This window comes from Crinia signifera, chromosome 2 (genome assembly GCF_055691185.1).
Source record: "Crinia signifera chromosome 2, ASM5569118v1, whole genome shotgun sequence".
Taxonomy (NCBI): Eukaryota; Metazoa; Chordata; class Amphibia; order Anura; family Myobatrachidae; genus Crinia; species Crinia signifera.
Window position 1 is genome coordinate 321,713,837 of NC_139218.1, and position 12,610 is coordinate 321,726,446.

General features: G+C 42.7%; 1 protein-coding gene across 1 annotated transcript in view; it reads right to left on the bottom strand.

Annotated features, from left to right (window-relative positions):
- Window positions 1-5,400, bottom strand: part of RAB5B (RAB5B, member RAS oncogene family) — a 62,664-nt gene extending 57,264 nt beyond the window's left edge. The window contains exon 1 of the mRNA XM_083169184.1: window positions 5,217-5,400. The gene's annotated coding sequence lies outside the window, so the exon portion shown is untranslated. The remainder of the gene's footprint in view (window positions 1-5,216) is intronic.
- Window positions 5,401-12,610: the final 7,210 nt, after the last annotated feature.

Below are 12,610 nucleotides of genomic sequence, written 5' to 3' on the forward strand. Positions count from 1 at the left end.
TCAGATCTGAATAAGGGCCATAGTGTGATATGTAGTGTGATAAACCAGCTATAAACTGTACTAGTCAACTATCTGCAATTTCTTCTCATTTGCATTTACTAAGAACAGAACACAGTCGGTCATGTACAGAAGAGATCACTGTACAGAATAATGCTATGCTACATATACTGACAGCAGGTTTTCTACATCCTTCAAAGCTCAAATAACTGGTGGATAGAGGTTTCCAAATCATGTATCACAGGGAGTAACCACCGTTGCGGATTATTTTCTTTTAAACAAGGGGTCATCCTTCACCTATTTATTTCTCTAACATGTTGTAATAGAGGGCGATGTACAGAATAAAATTAGCAATCAGAGCAGCTGCCTGTTGGTTACATCAATCTACCATGTCAAGCCAATGACTTGTACTGGCATATGCATTCTACAAACATTTATACTGTGTGTTCTATTGAGGGTTTGTTCCACGATCTCATACAAAACGTGGTTGATGAAAAATATACACGACGTAATACAAGCAAGCTACTGTATTTTTCATATCGCCCAACACAGATGAGCATACTTTGGGAAGGATGGGATCCTATTAAGGGGAGTATTCAATCTTTCCCTTTATTTCCGATTTCACTATTCAATCCCGGACGTTTTCGCCAGGGAAATGGCTGGGTTTCACGGCTGCAGATTCAGCTCTTTGAAAAGCCGTCTACTAATTCACAGAAACTGGCACAGCATTTTTCGAATTAGCGCCGGTTTCTGCGGAAAAAGACAGGGATCAGGAAATTCAGAAAAAAAAAAAAGGAAAAATATTGAGTACGAGTTCCATATATTCTTTGCGGAAACTACCTCTATTTTGCTGTTTTACCTTGAAATAGCGGCATTGAATATCCCCTAAATGTGGCAATTTACCACATGTAAAAACAGTCTTTGTAGCACGGTAGTACTATTGGGCTATCCAATTACAGCCCATTTTTACAGTCTGGTATATGACCATTATTGGGATCTGGCATAAGTTTCCAGGCCCATGAGAAAAAAAAAAAACTGGTGTCCTGGAGCTGCTCATCGGGAATGCTTCTTCATTAGCCTGAGGAACACAAAGCAGAATTCCCAATAAGGGCTGGCTTATGAAGCTACTGTAATTGGATAAAACAGTCAGGTAGGTTGAACTGGGACTAATGTATTTTTTTAACCTCATCCACCATGTTACGATGTGAATCCAATAGCTGCAATAATGAACCGCAACTAAAAGTATACCGCTCAATATACATGACAACAATACCAGGATTATTAGGGCTCCAAACAACTTAGTTGGCAGTGACTACATTGTAGTACAGAAGTAGCTTTCAGTTTAAAAACCACTAACATGTGGTTACATACACAGTCTGAATTCAGAATTCAGGTTTTCTGCCATGTGGTGTATCCTGGAATGCCTGGTGGGTTGTAAAATAAAATCAGTGGGAATAAGCGAGAATTTATTAGAAAGAAGTCCATATAAAAAGGTAGTTTCACACATAACTCAGTGTTCACAAACCTGACTAAAATTTTTTCCCGTATTTATAAAACAAAAAAAGGGCAAAAAGTCAAAAACATCTGTTAGTAAAGGTGCATATAGTAAGTAAGTTAGTAAGTTTTATTTATATAGCACACTTTCTCCAACAGGACTCAAGGCGCTTTACAGACATTAAAAATAATGCACATACTGTAATACAAAGGGTTGTCAAAACAGGCAACAATGGCAGTACAGATATACATCACACATACAGATATGCACTAGATGCATTCTAATGAGGGACATGGACAACATATTTACTGAGCTGTACAGCACCCAGGCAGCCATTCGTCGGCGCCACATGGTGATTGCACCAGCCAGAAGGGTAGACAGGTAAGACAGTACAGATATAGGACACATACAGATATATACTAGATGTACTCTATTGAGCGACACGGAAACATATTTACTGAGCTATGCAGCACCCAGGCAGCCAATCAGCGGCGCCACATGGTGATTGCACCAGCCAGATAGGTAGCCAGTAACAGTACTGATATATATATACTAGATGTATCCTGATGGGGAACATGGACATAGGGAACATATATTTACTGAGCTATGCAGCACCCAGGCAGCCATTCAGCGGCGCCACATGGTGATTGCACCAGCCAGATGGGTAGACAGGTAAACAGGTAAAACAGTACAGATATAGGACACGTACAGATATATGCTAGATGTATCCTGATATACACGAAACAATGTTGGAAATTATCAGATATTGTTACCGACAGTATGAAATCGTTCATCCAACACTTCACAAAAGATTAGTCTATGATCTTCCTGCATGCACGAAAGATCATAGACCAATCTTAACGCCTGGCGGATATGCGCATACAGGGAACAATTTAAAGATTTTATGTTCCGAATGATCGGGAACGCCCACATTGCGTGAAGCATTGTGATTTGAAGCATCAAATCATTCCCTAAATGTGTAATTTGGACACTGAAACAATACTGACATTCAATTTACAAATTGATCAAAGTTTAATTTGTGTAATCTTGTCACTGGAAGTTGGGAAAGTAATATTCTCTTTGCTAGTTACTGATCAGTGTTTAATTACGGTTATTAAAGCTTCACCCATAGTCTACTAGCATTGTCACACAAATGCATTTTACTTCTTGGTTAAAGCGCCTATGCCAAGCAGCAATCGTTATTTAAAAATATAAGCACATGCCCTGGGCAGCAAAAGACCTGCCCGCTCCTATCGAGCGATGCGCACAGTGGTGTCTCTAGAAGCGGTCTGGGCCTGTTCAAAATATCGGTAGGTTGCTCATAACATTCTAGTAATACAGCTGTTTATGTATTATTCCTCTAACTAATAAACATTATTAAGCTGCCTTCAAAGAACTGTCTGCCATACACACAAACTAAAATAAAAAAATATGTATTTTGCTGCATTAAAAGTTACAGCATCACATCAAGTGACTAAAGCTGGGCATACACTTCTGTGACTTCTCCCCTAAGAAAAGTTGCACACAATCTCACCTTGAGCAACCAGGGACCTTTCTGTGCCGCAGGCATGGAATATGATCGCATGTAGTACAGAGTTCAGGAAGAGACCAAAGTCCCTGCTACAGCGGGGTCTGAGGCATTTTGCCGCCTTCTACCCCCTGTGAGCTGCTCCTGTGGTAGCTTCTCCTTCTCCCAGTGCCTCCCCTCAGCCGGGGATCACTTGGATTTGCCCATGCCTCTGGGCTCCTGTGACAGGCTGCAACCTCCGCAGAATTCAGCCTGTAAGCCCAAATCCAAGATGGCGGCCACCATCTCGGGGTACCCGTTACCCACGATCCCCACCTATGCGGGGAGCCGGCTCCGGGATACCCCTGGGCCCAGGAAACCTCCGTTCTTGAAGGAGGTCAAAGTGCTATACAGAGAGACCAGAGCTGTACAGAGAGACCAGACAGTGCCTCTTTGTACACAGGGCGCTGATAGGACACACTTCTGTCAGCCCCTGCTGCGCTGCCAGTGTGAGGATTCTCAAAGAATCCTCCACTGTGCCTGTCCAACTAAAGTGTAAAATTTATTTAAAAAAATAACCACCCTAGCTAACTCTCTTCTGGCAGCAGCCCTTCAGCATAGAACCCACTCCTGTGGGCACCTAAATGAAACTGAGGCATCCTGGGATGCGGAAGGGAGGAGCCTGCCTCTCTGAAACTTTAGCATAGGTGCCTGGCTCCTTCGCAACCCTCCTACATCCCAATGTGTAGCTGTGTCACCAGGATAGTTGAAAGAGAAACCCTGTTTGTTGTATCACTGTCTCCTTTTGTAAAGCGCAACAGAATATGCTGTGCTATATAAGAAACTGTTAATAAACATCACTAAGAAATATTAAATTCTGTTTCTCGGCCTGAGACTGGGTTTTACTGTATTTTTAAATATTTGCCACAGCTCGTAAGCCCTGCTAGGATTGCATACTATACAATGTATGCAAAAAGACAGTATACAATGTATTGTATGCAATCCTGCCCCCAGCAGCCGCCAGGCGAGATGGCGGGGTATTGCATGCGAGGTACAACATGTGATATCTCACCCCAGTGGATGGGGGCCTTTAGTCAGGTATGTATAATATATATTATTGTACATCTCAGGCAGCACTCACTGGATTTGATCCCCTTTAAGAATAAAACACAGACTTGTGTGTGTGGCTGAAACATTGACCTATCTGCTTGTACTAATGCTGTGAGTAAATGTACAAATCCTGCAACAGGCAGCTTGAAGAGAAGCCCCAGTATGTGTGCTTCTTCCCCCTTCTATGTAGAGGGAGAGAGAGGTAGCGAATAAGAATCAAGGTAGCATTTAAGGGGTGAGAGGGGACACAATCATACACATAGCAGTCAATACCATGGAGCAGTAATCACTCCAGAGATGGGGCTGAAGCACAAATTCAAATAAAAGAGCTACACCAACTACAACTGCTGCACCGGCAATGCTACATATGTAGTACACTGGGCAGTGGGTCTCTCATGGCACTGCATAATAGCGATATATATATATATATTTTAACTGGGGAGTGGAACATGCAGTGCACAAGACATTAGTATATATAGTATACTGGGGAGTGGGGCTCCCAGGGGACTGCATGCAGTGTATAAGGTAATGGTATATATAATATACAAGGGAGTGGGACTTCTACAGGACTGCACTGGGGTTTGGGATTCCCATGTCACTACATAACACAGTGTGTATATATAGTAAGTATACTGGGGAGTGGGACTCCAAGGGAATGCATGCAGTGTGGCATTTGGCAGTGGTGTGTATGTGTATATATTTTATACTGGCGAGTGGGACTGCAAACACTGTATAAGACAGTAGTATATATGGGAGTGGGCATACAATGTATAAAACAGTGGTGTATACATCATAACATGCTGGGGAGTGGGTCTCTGCATACAGTGTATAAGGCAGTGGTGTGTAGTATACTGGGGAGTGGGACTCTCGTGGTACTACATGCACTGTATGTGAAGGGGTGTACCAGGACGTATGGTTGCAGACATAACACACACGACCCCTCCTCCCATGTGTATACATGTAGTAGTACTACCAAAATATATGGGTCACACACATATGCAGCGTCAGGTCCATGGAGGGGCAGACACAAGGCAGGGCCCTGTAAAAGTACAAGGACTGGCCAGTCACAGAGAGGCAGACACTGCACACTCATTCCGAAGACATTACCTAATGGCGGCAGCGGCCGTATCCCTATCCGGGTTGGTCACCGCTCCGACTCCGCCTGGCCGAACGGGAGATGCCGGATTCTGGGGGCCTAAAGGACCTTTGCTGACATCACAGTCATGTGACTGATGTGGGCGTGATGTCACTGTACCACGTGACTGCAGCACTCAAGTCAGTGTCAGGCTGAGGCTGACGAGTACGCAGCGCTGATGGCATGATGGGCGGGAGTCTTCATATTGACAGGGCGTACTAATCATCCCTCCTACCAGGGCGGAGCATGGGGGTGTGTGTGCGTGGTATATACGGAGAGCCATGCAGTGCGGCTGGAGCCTGGCAGGCGTAGCAGAGCCGAGGACTGGAGAAGTTGGGCAGCGTCTATGTCCATCGATGATTCAAAAAACATCGATGTTTTATGGCCAGATGGTTTCCCTCCATCGATGGCACAGTGCTGAGGTTTTTTCCCCCCAAAGTGCTGGGGCTCAGAGCATGGTTCCGCCCCTGACATCAGCAAAGCCCTGTCACAGTGTTTTGATTGGCCCCCGGCCAATCAAACATAATGGATGACCATCGATAGTCTAAAATATTGATGGTCATTTATTGCATATTTTAACACTATCGATGGCCAGATACACTATTGCCATCAATGGCAATGGCAACAATGGCCATCCCTACATCCAAGCGAGTGCTCAGACACTGCCCATCATTAGACTGAGAATGCGCAGTCTAATCCCAGGATTGTAAACTCTGATCCCAGGATTAAAATTTTGGCAATTTGGGGGACAAATTGGCCACCGTAGTCAAGACTCTTTTTTCTAATCTCTAAAATATCCTGTACTTAGGCCTTAAGCCAGGTGTCCATATTGACCAAAACAAAGTGAAAAATTCATGTTGACCTTTTGCTTTGTGCATATCATTCAGTGTGTACCCACTATATTATTAACAATGCGTGCTTCCGCTAGCGATAACCCCGATTATCTGGACATGCATTCAAATCTGCTGAAATCATCAATGACTGCATTTTCGGCAAGGGATCCCGATGATGTCACTGAACAATGGGGCAGATGTAGTAACCTTCAAAAACAGATGAGTGCGAGGGTGATAGAGCGATAAATGTCCATCTAATCAGCCCCTAACTGCCATATTTCAAAACAGCCTACAGTATAACATGAAAGTAGAGCTGATTGGCAGGACATTTATCACACTATATAACCCATAACTGTACTATTTATTAAGGCTTAATACATCTGCCCCACTATCGTTTACAATATTGTTCAGTGTTTTCCGCATGGGTTGTTTGTTTAGCAGCACCGCCGATAACGTTAACGATATTGGCAGTGCTGTGTATAATTCTTGATGTTTCGCACCCTTACCTTTCCATACAAAGTAAACCATTCTTTCCCTCAATGTAGTATTTTCTTCTCACCCTATTGTACACACAGACCTCATAGCTGTATTTAAAATGATTTCAGTCCTTTCTTGCTTATGCTGCTTTCAGACCGCAAAACTGGCTTTGACCCTGTATTTGGAAACGTTTAAAAAAACGGGTCTGCCAGGTAAAACCCCTTTCACACCGCATCTCTTAAACGGTATATTACCGTTTAAGTGCGTTTTTTTTTACACTGGCAGACCCGTTTTTGGAAACTTTCCAAATACAGGGTCAACGCCAGTCTTCAGCGCGCCCCCCGGGTTAACACACACAACCCCCCCCCCCCCCCCATTTCTTATAAGAAAAGTGACTTTCGGAAAATGGCTGCCCCCACAGTTTTTTTAAACAGGTTTTCCTATGGGGCAGCAATTTTCCGAAAGTCACTTTTTTTTTTTTACAAGCGCAGCCGTCCATACTGCCGGGATCCACAATTACGGAGGTACCGGCTGGCTGGGGGGGTTCCTTAACACATTGCGGGAGGTGGGTGGCTCATTGGCTGGGTCCGCAAAACCGTTTCAGACCCGATTTTGATGCCAAAATACCGGGTCTGAAACGGGTAGGACCCTCCATTTTAACCGTTTTACACCTTTCAGACCGCACAGATTATAGTTTTAAAACGGATAAAAATCGGGAAAAATACCGTTTTTTAACTGCGGTCTGAAAGGGGCATTACTTGGATACATTTTTTTTTTTTTTTGCAGAATTTGGAAAGTTAACCATTTCAAACTACATGCGCACTTTTCCAGTCCTCTGGAATTACACCTGTAGCTAGTTACTGGTTGAATGATTCTGTGAATGGTATTACCAGCACATCTTTTAGTGTCCTTGGATGTATCTCATCTAGCCCCATTGATTTATCCACTTGTAACTATTATTTTTTTTATAAATTCTTTATTTTTGTTTTGTAAAGTAACATGGTCCACATACATCACAGTGATGTCGTATCAGCGTTTTCACTGTACAATAACAAATGTACAACAAAGATATACATAGATATACTAACTTAGTGTTCATTCTAGCACCCGCTATCTTTGAAAACCCATGCAGTTCCTCTTCCCTGCCTGGGGTGTCGCTGTCGGCTGTGGTGTTTCTAGCACAGGTCTGGTTTGCATATCAGTGCTGATATACAGACCACACTGTGCTAGAAGCAGCAGGCAGTGAAACCCCAGGCAAGGAAGAGGAACTGCATGGGTTTTCAAAGATAGCGGGTGCTAGAATGAACACTACTAAATCCTCACTTTAACTGGAAACACATCATTATACGAGGTATAAATGTAGAAAAAAAAACAGGCTGGTTACCTCATTACTGAGACCTAAAACGAGAATTTGAGCATAAACGAGTTTTGGAACGGGAAAGACAACGGTAGAAAGGGGGACAAAGGAGTAAGTTCTACCCCCTGTGAGCCGCTCCTGTGGTAGCTTCTCCTTCTCCCAGTGCCTGACGGTTTCTTCAGTGCGGCAAAGAAGATGTCCTCCATTCATACACATAAAAATCGGTACTTATGTATTATCTGGGCTCCCATGGATGCACTCCATTTTTTCATACCCCTACTATCCAACTACACATGGAGTTGATTTTATATAGTGTGGCGAGCGCAGCGAGCCACCGTGCCCGAAGCGTGGCGAGCCCCGCGAGGGAACACTGTCTCATAAGAAAAACGGGAGCCCAGATATTACATAAGTACCTAAAAATCTATATACTTGTAATTACTTTGATAGTTGTTAGGACCTTCTCTGTAAATGTCCTTTCATCTACTGTATTTTGGCCACCACTGCTTATATTGGCTTTGGGGCGGGGTCGGCAATTGCATACACACTTGCCTATGCTGGCTCAGAAAGGGGGGGGGGGGGTGACAGCCAAGCTCCCTCGACTGAACATGCAGGATGAGGTCGTTACTGATGCGCGGGATCGCACATTATGACATTCAGTGTACACACTAGAAGGTAAAGTTAAAGATATTTTCAGAAAGGGCTTTCTGTAAAATGATTTTACTTTATCTTCTAGTGCAGGGGTCCTCAAACTATTTTGCACTGGGACCCCATCAGACAATAAAAATTACAGGCATGGCAGCATTGTGGTGGCACAACATGATGGGAGGAGACTAAAATAACGGACAATTCAACAGATTTTTCTCCTTGAATCACTGACTGAGATTAGAAAAGTCATCAGCCTAATGGTCAGCAACATGGAGTCCCGACCTCATGATGCGAAGGTCGGGACCCACAGTTTGAGAACCACTGTTCTAGTGTGTATGGGGCTTTATTATTCCTCCATTTTGATTTTCTCCTTTCACTTCTGCACTTAAAAAAGTTTTCATCCCTTTATCTACTAACTGAGCCATTTTCTCCTCAGTTTCTGCCTTTGCACACCTATTACCATCTTCGCTTCCTTACATCAGACAACTACGGGAGGCGGCGACACTGCAGGCGGCATCTGGTGGACTTGCAAAGCTGCGACATTCACAGCCTTGCGAGTCAACCAGAATAAGGTCCAATATTTTAAACTTTCTGTATTGTATCTGTTGATTGGAAATGTTGAAAACGTACCTTCTTCTGAAATACATGTACTACTTTGATTATTTTGTTACGTTTTAAAGCTTTGACTAAATAAAGCCTATTAAAAACAAATCAGTACAAAATATAAGTCAGCAGTATAAATCATTAGAGTGACATTACAATATGTAAGTGTATACAAAGTGTTCTGTGAACTTGTGTCATACATTGTTCTTTGATCCTTAGCAATCAGCAAGATCAGCATAAATAATGTGGAAACATTTTGATGTTCACAATATGGCAAAACATATCAAACGTCCAAAAGCAAAATACTGCTGTATTAAGATATCAAAGTGGACCGTGGGTGGGAAAGAGGAACATAGGGAAAAAACCAGGGCTGTGGAGTCGGGAGGAAATTTTGCGTACCTGGAGTCGGGGTCGGCAAACAATGCACCGACTCCGAAAATTATAATTAATGACTTCTCTACTGTAAGAATAAAGACCAATGCATGCAGTGCCTCACGTAACCGCAAAACGAACATGTTAAGTGACCGTGAAAAAGCATGCTTTTCATGTGCTTCACTATATGGCACGCAACGCACAATTCGGAGCACCAATACTTATAATTGTATTCTCCCTTGTAGTTTACAACTTATTTCCAACGTTCAATAAGGTTTTCAATACCTCGTTGGTAGAAATCACCTGGTGTAGACTCGAAAAATTCATTCAACCAAGCTCTCCCACTATACGCACAACATCTTTTTACGCGGATGAAGATCTAGTTTCATGTGCGGGGTCGTTTGTTTACCTTGGCTAAGCCATTCCTTACGCTGGTTCATATTGATGTACAGGCACCATTTTTCATCGCCAGTAACAATTCGGTAAAGAAATCGTTCCTTGTGTCCATCAATTGAACGGTGACGAGCAAGCAAACCAGCGGAGATTGTGGCTCGTTGATTTTTGTTGTCGTCACAAAGCATGCGGAACTCATGCTCCACACTTCTGAACCTTTCCTATTGTTTTTGTTTCCAAAACAACCAAATAATGTGGTTTTTATCTTTGAACTGGTAAAGTTCCTGTTCCTGATGTTTATGCCTACTGCTACTATCCAGCCATTTAATTAATTAATAAAAAAATTAATAAAACTTTGTTTTCATTGTGTTTGTCCTTTGCTTAAACTGTTCAATACAGTAGACTGTTGGCTTCCCAGCCTCTAGTTTCTGTAGTAATAATATGTATGTTGCCTTTCTTTCCTTCAAGGAATGTATCAAATACATTTGCATATTAATACAGAGGAGTCGGAGTCGAGGAGTCGGTGTCAGAAGTGCGAGGAGTCGGGGTCGGAACATTTATCTACCGACTCCACAGCCCTGGAAAAAAAACGTTCTGGTTCATCCGCAAACACATTCAGTAGATAGCAGTTCAAAATAAACACATCACAGTATTCTTATTAGAAAATATAGCAAAGCTCAACAACAGGAGTTAAGTAACATTTGTCTATATAAGAACCAATTTGTAGATTCAAAGAGGGACACAACATAATTTTGAGATTGATCCAGATAGGATCCACAGGGGCAGCTATTTCACTTATAAATCTGTGTGGAGACCTTAAAAATGTGCACCGTTAGGGGTACTTGAGGACCAAGGCTGGGAGTCACTGCTCTAAATAAAGAATGTGCAGCAAGCTTTCGTCTAACGTGTCCAATCGAGGAGGAGACCTATCAATCTAATTAATAGAAATCAGCATTTTTCCCCCCCAAAGTGAAGATACAATAGGGGAATGAGAGGTCAGTTGGTAAAATATAACTCCAGCATAGCCACACAATTCAGTTTTAGATGCAAATGAATAGTGGAATTAATAATCCCAAGGGGTTTTGTTTATGTTTTAATTTTGGGGCAATTTCATTGTAAGTACTACATTATTTATTTACAGTTTCTTATATAGTGCAGCAGATTCCGTTGCACTTTACAATAGTAGACAGTGATAAAACAAACTGGGTAACAGACAGACTTGGAGATTAGAGGGCCTTGCTGCAAGCTTACAATCTATAGGGAAATAGGAGGGAAACGCAAGGACAGGCACCAGTAATAGCATAGCAGTCCCACCAAGTTACAAGTCCAGAAGGGAAGCTATATAATACATAAGTGCCTCAGAGGGTTATGCGTGTAGAACTTAAATATGATAGGCTTGCCTGAAGAGGTGTGCCACATTCATGGTACATTGTACATATTCGATTTACTAGATCGAATTCGATATTTCCTTGGCTGCACAGTAGATTTTTGTGCGATTTTGTGAAAATGGGATCGCACATCGAATCGAATGCAGATCGAAAGGGACACAAAAACCATTCGAGTTAGTTTAGGATTCGATTTGATTTTGCTTCTATAAGCAAAATCGAATTGAAAATCGAGAAAAATCGAAGCATGTGTACAGGGCTAAAGAGTGATGTTTGTATGAGAAGAGTGTGTGTCAAAAGCAGCAGAAAGATCTAGAAGAATGAGCAGTGCGCATAATGGCCTTTAGACTTAGCAGTGACCAAATAATTCAGCACTTTAGTCAGTGCTGTCGCTGGAGTGTTGGGAACAAAATACTGACTAAAGTGGGTCTGATAGGTTGTGAGAGTTAATAAAGTGTGTGAGGCGATAGTAGACGAGTCTCTGGAGTAGCTTGGAGAGGCAGGGAAGCTGAGAGAGGAGACAGTAGTTAGAGAGAGGGTTAGAGTCAAAATTGTGTTTTTTTTATCAGAATGGGAGAAATCAATGCATGTTTGACGGAGCAGAAAAAAAAACCCAGTAGCAATAGAGAGATTGCAGAGTTTAGTTATGGTTGGGATAAGCACAGGAGAGTTTTAATGACGTATAGGATCAAGAGGAGAGGTAGTGGCAGAGGATAAGAAGAGTGTGGATACTTCCTTTTCATTTGTGGGCTCAAATGAGGAGAAATTGCCAGAGGGTTCAGGTGGGGAATTGAGTAGGTTAGTGGCTATGAAAGAGCATACCATTTCATCTTGGATGAAATCAGCATTAGAGACCCAGGCTGATGCAATAATGGACCTCAGGGTAAAACCAATTCCTTCAAATACTGCTTTCAGACAACCCTCCAACTTTTTATCCACGGGGTATTTGAAAGCAGCACCCCCTTGCACAGGTAAAGCCATCGTCTTAGACAACTGGGGCATCCAAAAGTGGAATCTTTTCCCACAATTTAACATGCTCCTCCGGCATGGGATACAACTTTGAAAACCTCTTAGGCATAAGGTGCCTTTTATCAGGCGTTTTCCAAGCCACCCCCCCCCCCCCCCAGCAGTTCTTTCATGCCCTCATCTGAAGGAAAAGTAACCACGTCTCCGTGCTGTATCTTAAAACACACCTTGCTGAGGTATCTTATCCACATCAGACAGATTTAATGCCTGTTTAATGGCCAGTATCAAATCTTCAATACCAGGGACAGAGGATTCAACCTCTTCCCTCTAATCCC